The sequence below is a fragment of the Aquarana catesbeiana genome, linkage group LG01 (assembly GCF_042186555.1).
Source record: "Aquarana catesbeiana isolate 2022-GZ linkage group LG01, ASM4218655v1, whole genome shotgun sequence".
Taxonomy (NCBI): domain Eukaryota; kingdom Metazoa; phylum Chordata; class Amphibia; order Anura; family Ranidae; genus Aquarana; species Aquarana catesbeiana.
This window is the reverse complement of record NC_133324.1, coordinates 35,941,019-35,954,165: the sequence shown is the minus strand read 5'-3', so window position 1 is coordinate 35,954,165 and position 13,147 is coordinate 35,941,019.

Sequence of the window (13,147 nt, the reverse complement as noted above, 5' to 3'; positions counted from 1 at the left end):
TAAGTTATGGTGGACACTATTATTATTTTGTTCTTGTCAATTTTTAAATAATTATTTATTTCATTTATTTCATTCCTCTTATATTTATTTACACTAATTATGGAGTAGAAATACACCTTTAATGTGATTTATTCCATCCTCCTATGGGATTTATTATTATTATAATTTTTTGGGGTTATATTTTGGTATTTATGACTGTATTTGGTCATGCCTTATATTATAGTTATTTAGTATGATTTTCCTATAATATTATTCTTATTATTATAATTATCTTCGGATAATTAGTGTTTATGGTTAGATTGTTGTATGTGCTTCCGGGTATGTGCCTTCTGTGCGTCTTAATCTGAGGCGCGCTGCTCGCTCGTCCCGTTAGAGTTAGGGCTATTGCCCACATCCATCATGGCAGGTTAGTCTGTTCCTGCTAGTATTGTGCAAATTTCAACTATGCACACGCCCCAGGGAAAATTAGGGCATTTTGCCCACACTTAAGATGGCTTCCTCATGCTCTCAATTCAGAACGAGGTTTGGATGCCTATATAATGGTGGTGGCTCACTGCGCTGCTCGTCCCCATTAAGAACGTCCTGTTGATGACAAAACGCGTCTGGGTACGCACGTAGTGACGCTACCACGTGACCAGGAAGTAGGACGAGCTTCGCTTCCATGTTTTTATGCCGGCCGGCGATTTATACTCTAAGTGTTTTTATCCTGTAAGTGTAATACTTTACTTATTAAATCTGGTTTTATACGTACTTCACCATGGAAAGTTTATCATTTATATTCTGGGTTGTGTACTGATGGTGTGGACCTCGGGCTAATGTGGATGGATAAAAGTGCTCCTTATCAACTATGCATCAGCTCCTAGTTTACCATAGAGCCTGTTTTTCACCGTGAGTTGGTAAGCACAATCTACAGCCACGGTGGTGGGGCTTTTTTTTTTTTCACTTCCCTCCCCTTCCTTTTTGGTTGTTCCTGTGTACTCACCAGGGTGTTTTGGTATGTCTGTTTGTCCATGCTTAGCATTTAACCTACTACACTATGGCCAGTTTTTTTCTGTTTGTCTCTTCTCTTGCATCCAATGAGGGGACTCATATTTGAAAACGGACAGTGCTGACTGGTTTATTACCCCAAAGGCCCTGGCAGGGTTTAATGCCATTTGCTCATTATCACTGAAGTTCTGGTAAGGGCAACTGTAGCTCATTTTGGACTGCTATCTACAATTAAGCTGAACAGCTTACCATTTTTGAAGATTTGGACTCTTTCTTTGTTTATTACTATTTCATAATTTCACTAAATACTTGCTGGTGGTAGGCTATACTTCCACCTTACTTAAAAATTTTTTTTTGTTTAGCGCGGTTTATAATTTTTCTTTATTTTGATTGGTGTTGTCGCACTGTTTACTGCTGCTTATTTATATGTGTTTCTAGCGCGGAATTTTTATTTTATACTGTGATAGGACCTTGTTGTCGGAAATTCCGACTGTGTGTAGGCTCCATCACACATTTTCCATAGGAATTTCCGACACACAAAGTTTGAGAGCTTGCTATAAAATTTTCCGACAACAAAATCCGTTGTCGAAAATTCCGATCGTGTGTACACAAATCCGACGCACAAAGTGCCACACATGCTCAGAATAAATTAAGAGACGAAAGCTATTGGCTACTACCCCGTTTATAGTCCCAACATACGTGTTTTACGTCACAGCGTTCAGAACGATTGGATTTTCCGACAATTTTGTGTGACCGTGTGTATGCAAGACAAGTTTGAGCCAACATCCGTCTGAAAAAATCCATGGATTTTGTTGTCGGAATGTCCGATCAATGTCCGACCGTGTGTACAGGGCATAAGAGTAGTGCTCAAATGGGGGTCTTCTTTTGGGATATTCCAGTGTTTATTGAGAATGTACTCCATATTCTTGTATTGGCTATGGTACCTATTAATAAACCGGGCAGCTACATTTTCAGACGGTTTATCACTTTTATGTTTTTTGCCTAGGAGTAAAGTGGTGTAGGCCTGATCCACAAATTTTTCTGGGTATCCTTTTTCTAAGAATTTTTTTTTTTAGGTAATCTGCAGTACTGACCTTTAGGTATATTGTTGACCCACTGTGGGTCACAGTGGGTTTCGAATAATTGCGGGCAAATTATATGAAACCCACTGCAGGGAACTCGTATCTTCATTTAGCTCAGGCCTACACCACTTTCAACCCCCTGCACATCTGCCTCACCACTGTAACCCCCTGCACATCTGCCCCATCACTGTAACTCCCTGCTCATCTGCCTCACCACTGTACCCCCCTGCACATCTACCCCACCACTGTACTCCCCTGCTCATGTGTCCCACCACTGTAACCCTCTGCTCATCTGCCCCACCACTGTAACCCCCTGCACATCTGCTCCACCACTGTAAACCTCTGCACATCTGCCTCAGCACTGTAACCCCCAGCTTATCTGCCTCACTACTGTAACCCCCTGCACATCTGCCCCAACACTGTAACCCTCTGCACATCTGCCCCACCACTGTAACACCCTGCTCATCTGCCCCACCACTGTAACCCTTGCACATTTGCATCACATTCTAGAGCTCTGGGCAGCACTCCAGGCATTACAGGCGTTCTGCCACTTATAGGAATGTCACGGTCCTCTGTGATTCTCAGATTAGACAACACATTGTTGACCCACTGGGGATGGTGACAACTGTCAAAATGAAGATACGAGTTCCCTGCTCATCTGCCCCACCACTGTAACCCCCTGCACATCTGCCCCGCTACTGTAAACCTCTGCACATCTGCCCCACCACTGTAACCCCCTGCTCATCTGCCCCAGTACTGTAATCCCCTGCACATCTGCCTCACCACTGTAACCCCCTGCACATCTGCCCCACCACTGTACCCCCTGCACATCTGTTCAACCACTGTAACCACCTGCACATCTGCCCCACCACTGTAACACCCTGCTCATCTGCCCAACTACTGTAACCCCCTGCACATCTGCCCTGCCACTGTAACCCCCCTGCACATCTGCCCCACCACTGTAACCCTCTGCATATCTGCCTCACCACTGTAACCCTCCTGCACATCTGCCCCACCACTGTAACCCCCTGCTCATCTGCCCCAGTACTGTAACTCCCTGCATATCTGCCTCACCACTGTAACCCTCGCGCACATCTGCCCCGCCACTGTAACCACCTGCACATCTGCCCCACTACTGTACCCCCTGCACATCTGCCCCACCACTGTAACCCCCTGCTCATCTGCCCCAGTACTGTAACTCCCTGCATATCTGCCTCACCACTGTAACCCTCGCGCACATCTGCCCCGCCACTGTAACCACCTGCACATCTGCCCCACTACTGTACCCCCTGCACATCTGCCCCACCACTGTAACACCCTGCTCATCTGCCCAACTACTGTAACCCCCTGCACATCTGCCTCACCACTGTAACCCCCTGCACATCTGCCCCACCACTGTAACCCTCTGCACATCTGCCTCACCACTGTAACTCCCAGCACATCTGCCCCACTACTGTAACATTCTGCACATTTGCAGAAGCTTTATTCCTTGCCACAATCAATGACCAAAGGGAACAGCAAGTATATGGGGACTGCCACTTTATGTCCAACAGCCAAAATGTGCAATGTTGATAACATTATTTATATAATGCTTTGTATTCTCAATATGAGACTTTTTTATGCAATTTTTCTATAATAAATAACAATTTTCTATATGTGACGTTTTATATATGTTTTTTCAATTGCCCATAAAATCCCATTTTTTGAGGTTTATTCTATGTACTCCCCAAGAATTTGGGTGGCTCCTGAACATAGAGAAGAGTCACCTGGAACCTACACAATCTCTCATGTTTCAGAGCCCACTTCGACATGGTGAGGGGCACCATCTCCCTGCCCAAGGAGAAGGTTTCAGTGGTCCAAGACAGAATTCGTCTGGTGCTCGCTTCATCTCATCTCCGTGCCCTTCAGTGTCTGAGTATTATCGGTACCATGGTTGCCAAGATAAAGTAAAGTGGGCGCAGTGGAGGATGCGGCCCTTCTAGAAGGTGTTCCTCCAACAATGGAGGTCAGACAGCAAGGACCAGCACACGTACCTTACACCGGGCCATGAGGGTATCCCTCCTTAGGTGGCTTCAGCAGGGAATCTACGCTATTTTCACTCCATTACCCCAATCACATGGGTCACAACAACGACAGACAAGCAACATGGGCTGGGGTGATCACTGTTTAACAGAAGTGGCACAGGGCAGATGAGACTTCCCCGCTCGAAGGATAGTGTCAAACATTCTAGAGCTCCGGGCAGCGCTCCAGGCATTACAGTCGTTCTGCCACTTACAGTAATGTCATGGTCCTCTGTGATTCTCAGATTAGATAACACAACAGCAGTGGCCCATATAAGGAGACAGGGTGCAACCCACATCCTGTCCCTGCTACAAGAGGTAGAGCTAATCAAAACCTAGGCTCAGAAGAATTTGTCCAGCACATCAGCAATATATGTACCCGGGGTCCAGAATGTTCAACTAGATTTCCTCTCTCGAGTCCGGCTGGACAACGAGTGGGCTTTCCATAAGGTAGTATTTGTGTGGGTCCTAACCCTGAGGACCTCTCAAGAAGTCAACCTCTTCGCATCTCCATGCAACAACAAACTGGTAAAATATTACTCAAGTTTCCGAGACCCTCAGGCCTATGGAGTGGATGTCCGCACGAATCAATGGAGGTTCCACAGGGCCTATGCCTTTTTTTCCAATCCCAATCATTCTCAAGTTCCTACGGAGACTCAGAACACAGAAGGTGGAAATGGTAGCAATAATCCCTTACTGGCCCAACAGGCCATGGTTTCCTCTTTTGACGCTACTCAGGATCTGATTCCCCTGCCTCTCAGACCAGATCTTTTTTCCCAGGGCACTGTCCATCACCCTTGCCCGGCTCACCTGCACTTGAAGGCCTGGTTCTTGAGAGGGGAAGGTGTCGTGGATAAACCACCATACTCTTTTGCGCTAATAAGCGCCCGTTCAGTCTAATGGTATAATGCATCTTTAAATAACCCATGTATCCCCTTTTCCCCAGTAAACAGACATAATCACCATCTTAGCTTCATTGCTTCTTCATCTTCCCTCATCTCTTTCTGGGAGTCACCTTTTATTCATATAAAACTAGGGGAGTCTTATGGGCGTGTCTGGGCATGGGCAGCATGTATGATTTCCTGCCCCCTGTCTCTGTAAACTATCCTCAGCTAGACAATGAAAGCCACATGGCTGGGTTAAATCATGGACGCTGTCGGACCATAACGCACCTAAAGCTGCTGTTTTTACCATTTTTTGTGAGTCCTTATTCTGTGTTGTTCAGAGAACAATGCATACCCGGACTATACTACTGTCTCTGTGGATGGGAGATTATCTGCAGGTATAAGCCATGGCACCCCAAATATGTTGATCAGGCATACAGGGGTGACATGAGCGCACATCTGTTAAACCGATAATGTCTTTGCAGAGCGAACACATCCCCTCCGGACGATCGTTCCCTGCATCACAAAGGGGCCCTTCACTGGCAGACACTCCGCAAGCACTTCTCTACATCCCCAAGGAGCTTTCCACTACCATATGGATCTCAACAAGCCTGCCCCAGTCAGCTCTTTAGAGTGGGCTGTGGGAGTACTAACACTGAGCGACACTATGACAATACATATTAAAATACAACTTCATAAATTTTTCAAAACAAAGGCTGGAGGCACTAGGCTGTCCGGAAGAGATCATACCTACACTTTTAAGTGCTAGAAAGAGGAGCACTAACAGGGTCTATGAGAGAATATGGTCAAAATTCACAGATCATATGTCCTTCAGAGCCAACCTGTGTAGTGCCCCAGCAGTCTTAGACCTGGCCCTATCAGTCAGCTCCCTCTTGGTGCAGGTGTCGGCTATTTCAGTGTTCACTGGAGTGTCATGGGCCATGCATACCCTTGTTTGCCAATTCTTCAAAGGGGCAGTCAGACTCAGGCCCCAAAGGAATCTGAGATTTCCCAAGTCGGACCTCCCATTGGTCCTCGACTTTCTCTCACAGCTCAGGTCAGAACCTGGCAAGCTACTCTCGATCAAGGAGCTTGTTCTCTATATCTTTCTGATGGCCATCACATCAGCAAATAGGATATACAAAATCTGAGCCCTAGGCTTGAAGGAGCCTTTTCTAACCTTCTTCCCGGACAGAGTGGTTCTAATTCCTATGCTGGGGTCAAACCCCAAAATTACCTCAGTCTTCCATGAAAATCAGGAGATTGTGCTTCCCACCTTTAGATCAGCTGAAAACTCTGATGTCCATCCTCTTGATGTATGAGACGTGGGAGACACCTTGAAACAACAACTGAAGGGCTACTGATCCCTTTTGTCAGTCCGAATAACTTTTTTCCACGGGAAGAACAAGGGGATGCATGCCTTGGCTAGATCCATTGCTGCGTGGATCATTCAGTCTATCCAATGGGTCTATAGAGCAAAGGGCTTGGCGCCTCTGGAGGCGTTGACAGCGCATTCAACCAGAAGCTTCTCAACTTTGTGGGCAGCCTCACAATACGTCGCTCCTGAAGTGATCTGCAGGGCAGCTTTTTGGTCTTCAATCAACACATTTATTTCTCATTATTGTGTTGAACCAACTGCTCTTCTGTTAATTTTGGTTTACAATTCCTGTAGGTCGGCGGTGTTAATTAAATATTTCTTTGCTCATCATTTGCCCACCCGGGTGTGTACTGTAAACTCAATGTCTCGTCCAATTTGTCAGAGGTAGTAAAATTACACCTTTGAGTGCCTTATTGCAATTCATACCTTAAAATGATCTTGGAGCATATGGGTAAATAAGCATTCGTCTTCCGGATAAATCTTTGACGTTGACACAATTCTAGGAGTCCTTTCACCTTTTATTGTTACATTGTTTATTCAAAATTGTTGATATTTCAGTACTCAATTTATGAGCCAAAATTCTGTTTGTTGCATATATTATGCTTATGTATATATTCTGTATGTTTGTGTATCTCTTAATTTGAAATTAAAATATATTGCTTCAAAAAAATAGCCCCAGTGCAAATAATTTAATACTGCATGCTTAGGTACTAAAATCCTTTTGGGCCTTTTTTTGCACAAAATTACACTGTCATATTGATTTCTAAATTTCAAAATTGATGCTGGGGTCCTGTTCAAAATTAGGGCCTAGTGCAATAATTTAATCCTGCATTGTAGGCAGGAAATTATTTTGTAAATATGGTTTAGTGTTTAATTTGTAAATATTATGACCCCCCCCCCATTCTTATACTGTACAATGTGTTGTAAATATTGTTTGGTGTGTTATTTGTAAATAAGATGTAACCCTATCCAAAATGTACAGTATCTCACAAAAGCGAGTACACCCCTCACATTTTGGTAAATATTTTATTATATCACCTTGTAGCAAAGAACTCTCTGAGGATCTGAAAAAAAGAATTGTTGCTCTATATAAAGATGGCCTAGGCTATAAGAAGATTGCCAAGACCCTGGAACTGAGCTGCAGTATGGTGGCCAAGACCATACAGCTGTTTAACAGGATAGGTTCCACTCAGAACAGGCCTTGCCATGGTCAACCAAAGAAGTTGAGTGCACGTGCTCTGCGTCATATCCAGAGGTTGTCTTTGGGAAATAGACATATGACTGCTGCCAGCATTGCTGCAGAGGTTGAAGGGGTGGGGGGGTCAGCCTGTCAGTGCTCAGACCATACACCGCACACTGCATCAAATTGGTCTGCATGGTTGTTGTCCCAGAAGGAAGCATCTTCTAAAGATGATGCACAAGAAAGCCCCCAAACAGTTTGCTGAAGACAAGCAGACTAAGGACAAGGATTACTGGAAGCATGTCCTGTGGTCTGATGAGACCAAGATAAACTTATTTGGTTCAGATGGTGTCAAGCGTGTGCGGCGGCAACCAGGTGAGGAGTACAAAGACAAGTGTGTCTTGCCTACAGTCAAGCATGGTGGTGGGAGTGTCATGGTCTGGGGCTGCATGAGTGCTGCTGGCACTGGGGAGCACTGTAGAGGCAAGTTCTGGGTTGTGAAATAACTGAGCGAGCGGGTGAATGGAAGAAGTTAGGGAGAAGGTTTTTTTAAGTTTATCCCACAGGACCATCGAGTGAGAAAGGGCTGGGGCTAGTATTGCCGGACTGAGGCATAGGAGAGCACAAAGTAAATAGCCTATTGTGTGGCGCAGTGTCGCTTGCCTTTCCATCAGCAGCCAGTCCGGTTTTGGACCTCTAGAATATGCTATGGAGATCTGTGCTATTTGTGCCGCTTGGTAGTACAACCAAATATTAGGGAGGGAAATTCCTCCTTGGGTTTTGAGTCTGTAGAGTGTTTCTTTGGAGCATCATCTGCCCTTGGATCCCTAGATAAATTTAAGGATGGAGGATTGAAGACGCAGGAGTTGCGCTTTCTTAATCGGGATAGGAAGGGATCAGAAGAGATATAGGAGGCGGGGAAGGAGGGTCATTTTTATAGAGTTAACTCTGTCAAGCCAGGATAGATCATGTTTAGACCATTTGGACATATCAGCTTCAAGTTTTTTGAACAGCGGGGGATAGTTGGTAGCGAATAACTTATCAAATCTAGGGGTCAGGTTTATGCCTAAATAGGGAATATATGATGAACACCAGGTGAAAGGGAAGTGTGTCTGTAAACGTTTAGGAAGGTCTGGGGCGATTGAGATGTTCATGGCTGCGCATTTGGACATGTTGACACAGAGACCTGATTCCTCCGCAAGCTGCTCAAGGAGCTTAATAATGTTAGGGGTGGAGATGAGGGGCAACGTAACAAAGAGGAGTAGGCCCATTCCCGCACACGATCATCCCTTTTCCCACTAACGACAGTGAACAAGCCCCCCCAAGGACAGGGGGAGCCAGCAGTCACCAACTGGAAAGAAACAGAGAACCCCTTCCCAGCTAGAGACAGGTGGAGGCGCAGGGCTTCTGCACGCTTTAGTGTATGTGGGCAGAGCCCCTAATTGTATAAGGGTTTCCAGACGAGAAAGGTCCACCCTGACCAATGATCCGGCCATGGTCCCTTTAGTGGGGGCCATCCTGGAACGGCTCAGGGGCCAGGGGGGAGCTCCTCTCACTCGGGCAGGACAGGGCAGCAAATCAAATACATTGCCGGGGGGAGTAACGCCTCCCTTAAGCTATTTTCTTGTGAATTATGACCCGCTGTTATAAGACACGCTGTACATATAACCACGATCAACATAGAAGTAGGTGTCTATATGTATGTCAAAACCAGAGTAATTAAAAAATTAGAAGTCAAGAATGGGAACAGTTCCTTGGACCTAAAACAATGAAAGAAGAGAGATATAGGACCAATAGAATCACATGAACACGAATGTTCTATGCATCCCAACTATGGAGTCGGGGTATGGAGTACTACGTCTAGGGTAGCCAACGTATCAAGGTGAAAAAGTGTTCTTCAGAGGATCCGGCTGGATCGGATTGGATCAGAGCGGGTCTAGGTGGAACCTGGGCCCTAAGCCTTGGTCAAGGGGCCTGGATTCTTTAGATTTTTGGAAAGACGCTTCTGCCAAATAGGGGCGATGGGGCTGAAAGGAGGTGGTCTCTTGGTAGACGATTTGGGACACCTGTCAGAAGGTGTTGATTCTGGTTCCTGGGAGATGAGGCCCAGCTGGAACAGGAGCTTTTCCCCTTCCAAGAACGATGAAAAGCCATGTGGTTTGTTGTTGAAGGAGAATGTAAGGCGAAAAGGAAAGGACCATCTGTAGGTGATCGATTTCTGGGTCCGCGCCAAAAGGAGTGGTTTCAGGGATCTCCTTTTCTGTATAGTAAAGGGGGACAGGTCCGCAAAGACTTGTATGGGATGTCCCTGAAACGTTAGTGGCCCTTCAGCACGAGAACATTGCATCACCTCCTCCTTTACTTTGTAGAAATGTGGTTTAAATATAATGTCTCTCGGGAGACCATCTTGGCGGGGGGGGTAGTAGAGCTCTGTGAGCGCGGCCCATCTCAAGGCGATGGTCTGGGATGTTGGGGATACGTTCCTTAATAAATGTTCTTACAATGTGATCAGCATCTATGAAGGATTCCGATACTCCCTGAATGCAGAAATTGTATCTCCTCAAACGATTTTCGAGATCGTCAATTTTGGAGAATGCATTCTCAAGCTGGTCCTGCAAATCTTGGATTCTGGCGGTGTTCTGTTTCACTCTAGTTACTGTTTGGTCTGCTTTGATTTTGATCATTTCAATTCTTGCACATAAAAGCTGTAAGTCAGCCTGGATAGCAGTGGTGATTTGGTTAGGAGTCTGTGAAAAGCATTGTGTCAAACATGGCCATCATGGAGGAAAAATCTTGGGGTGTAGAGGGTAAGCCCTGTGTGTGTGCCCTGTAGGCTTCTGGGCTGGCCATGAGGTCTTCCATGGGGGAGAGGGGTATATCATCCAGAGTTCTGCTAATTAGGAACTCTGTGGAGGTGGGAGACAAGCAGCCATGAGTGTATGTACTCACTGTGGGGCCTGCCAGCCTTGAAGAGCAGACATCCTGGTCTGCTATGGAGTCTTCCCTCTCCAGCTCCGTCTCCTGCCTACCCCCTCGTGTGGCAGCGTCCGGCGCCATCTTGGCTGAGGCTGCGGGTCCCGGTCCGGAGGCTAAAGCCCGGGATAGGTCTCTCCTGGCTGTCCCCCCTGCCATCATGGGGCTCCTTGAGTTGTCCCCTGTCCGTGGGGACTGTTCGTGGCCGGGGCTCTGTGCTGTGAGCGGCGCCGGAGGGATTAAATGGCCAGAGCGGTGTGGAGCTCTCGGATCAGGCATGTGCCTCGGGTTCAGCAAATTTACACTGTTATACAAGCTATACACTCACTACTTTACATTGTAGCAAAGTGTCATTTCTTCAGTGTTGTCACATGAAAAGATATAATAAAATATTTACCAAAATGTGAGGGGTGTACTCACTTTTGTGAGATACTGTATGTGTACATTGGACCTTACTCCCCTATCAAAAAAATCCATATAAACAGATCTGTTATACTTGGGGGAGGGAAAAGACGAGCAATTAAGAAATAAAATAAGATGACCTAAAAAACTTTTTAAGTAACTATTCTAAACAAATTTTCTTAAAAACTTTTTAAAAAACCCTTTAAAAAACCTTTTATAAAAACCCTTTAAAAAACCTTTGAAAAAAGTTTTCTAAAAAATCTTCTTTTAAAAAATATAAACCTATAGTCGAAATGTGAATAGAGTGAACAAATTTAAATAAGGGTATTCGTCTCAAGTTCTTCATTTAAGCCATATGGCGAAGGCGACCCCATCATAAAAATCCAAGAAGTGTTTCTCTTGCAAAGGAGAGAAAATCTCTCATTGGCCGTAAGTCTACCCATCGGAATAGCCTCAATGGCAAAGACCTCAAGGCATTTAATGTCCTTTCTGTGTGTGTTTGAAGGCAGTTTGGTCGTCCAGAATAGGTCAGAGTATATCAAGGAAGCCTATCGGCTTCTGACTGACATTGATATATATTTGAAACTTCCTTCGGATCCTTTACCTGGTTATTTTATTGATCTTAAATCTCTGGTTGATGAAGCTTGGAGGGAAGGACAATTGAAAGACAGTTTTTGCTTTAACCTGTCTGCAGCACCCCATACTTTTATCACCTTCCCAAAGTTCATATGACCATTATCAACCCTCCTGGAAGACATATAATAGCTAGCACAAATAGTCTTATTTGTGGCCTTACCAGTGGCCTCTCGATGTATATAGATTTCTTTTTGCAATTCAAGGTGTGTCAACTTGCTATATATATCAGGGATTCCAGCCACATTATTGAGATTCTTAAGCAATACACATGGGAAGAGTCTTATATGTGGGCTTCACTCGACGTTACATCCCTATACACCTCAATACCTCATGAGATAGGTCTTGCAGCTGTTCAATACTTTCTCAATAAACATGGAGATATCAATTTCAAACAATCACAATTTTTGTTAGACAGTATCCAATTTTGTTTAACACATAATTATTTCACCTTTACGAATCAGTTTGTCTTGCAACTAAAGGGCACGGCCATGGTGGTCATTTTCTCCCCGGTGTATGCCAATCTCACCATGGGCCATTGGGAGAAGAGACACATCTGGGCAGACAACCGTTACGGGAGGTACATTGACGACATCGTACTCATTTGGTGTGGCAGCCCAGACTTGTTTACCTCCTTTGTGGCCCATTGTAACAACAACATGTCGGGGCTTAGAAGGGGGGAGGGGCAAAGGATTGGGACTTTGGGGCTGTCGTTCACATATGTGATGGGTCCTCGTGAACTGGTATTTTTAGGCTTGGTCCTATGTCATGATCAGTGGGTGATTTTTACAAAAAATCATACAAAACCAACAAGTGTAAATTCCTATCTCCACTATGACAGTTTTCATCACCAAAAATAGAGTTGTACCAAAGTAGATGAGTATAATGTACAGGGAAACCTGATAAAACAAGACATTTAAAGAGAAAGGCTATCCAGTTGACCTGATTAAAGAAGCGTTTATCTCCCAAATGGACTTGCCCTCTAAAACTATAACTGACACGGACAAGCAATCTGAAAATACTTAAATAGAAGGTGCAATCAGCACAAAAAAATACTAAAACCCCCCAAAATGCAAGCTGGACACTAAAAGATTTTCACAAAAATCAATAACAAATTATAGAAATATAAGAAGTGCAGCACAATCAAAGCAATAACACACAGTCTAAAATGCTGGTGAACAACAAGTCTCAGAAAGATGAAAAGATGACTCCACCGGTAAAGATCAGTAATTTCAGTAATAGTGACAGACCTTCCACCTTCGATATAAGTTCTACGCTCAAAAGGAAGATCTAAGTGCTCTCTGTGCAAACATTTAAAATGTATTTAAGCCCAAATATGGACTACTCACATGAGTTGAAAACGATAGAGGCATATAGCACAACCATGTGCTGTTTGTTTCAAAGGATGGCAGCGGGAGATGTCATCCATGCCTGGCTCCTCCCCCGTATGCGTTAAGTTTGTCAGAACTTCCTCAGTGGGGCTGGGCCAGGACGTCACCCAGCAGCTTACTTATAGTGTTCTGTTGTCATACCAACGGAGTACAAAAACAAGCAGTGATATGCGAGGC